This window comes from Haliaeetus leucocephalus, unplaced genomic scaffold, assembly GCF_000737465.1.
Source record: "Haliaeetus leucocephalus isolate CR32 unplaced genomic scaffold, Haliaeetus_leucocephalus-4.0 Scaffold339, whole genome shotgun sequence".
NCBI classification, from domain to species: domain Eukaryota; kingdom Metazoa; phylum Chordata; class Aves; order Accipitriformes; family Accipitridae; genus Haliaeetus; species Haliaeetus leucocephalus.
Window position 1 is genome coordinate 2955500 of NW_010972775.1, and position 418 is coordinate 2955917.

At 75.8% G+C, this 418-nt stretch overlaps 1 protein-coding gene across 3 annotated transcripts in view; it reads right to left on the reverse strand.

Annotated features, from left to right (window-relative positions):
- Positions 1-396, reverse strand: part of HMG20A (high mobility group 20A) — a 46218-nt gene extending 45822 nt beyond the window's left edge. For 2 of the 3 annotated variants that reach the window (XM_010571647.1, XM_010571645.1), the window contains exon 1: positions 235-326. The gene's annotated coding sequence lies outside the window, so the exon portion shown is untranslated. Of the gene's footprint in view, positions 1-234; positions 327-376 lie in introns of those variants that run through there. The other variant, XM_010571646.1, reaches the window with a different exon arrangement.
- Positions 397-418: the final 22 nt, after the last annotated feature.

Sequence of the window (418 nt, forward strand, 5' to 3'; positions counted from 1 at the left end):
GGGGCCCAGACAAAACGGCCCCCCCCCCGGAAAGCACGGGGGGGGGGGGCCCGCCCGCAAGGCCTGCCAGGCCTAGCCGCTGGGGAAAGGCCGGCCTCGGGCCGCCGGCAGCGCCGCGAGGGGGGGCCGCTCCCCACCGCCCACCGCGGCGGGAGCCGGGCGCCCGCCAACCCCCTTCCCCGGGCAAGAAGAGGAGAGAAGAGTGGAGAAGGGCCCACGGCCCTCCTTACTGACCTGCCGGAGGGCGGCTCTCCCGCAGGGCCGAGGGGTCACCTGAACAGAGCTCGCTCCCCTCAGCCCGCTCAGCCGCTGCCGCTTCCCTCACCCGTACGACCTCCTTACCGCTTCCCCAGTCCCGCTCGGATCTTTCCGCCACCGCCTCCCGCCTCAGCGCCGCCCTCTCCCCCACCCCCGGAGG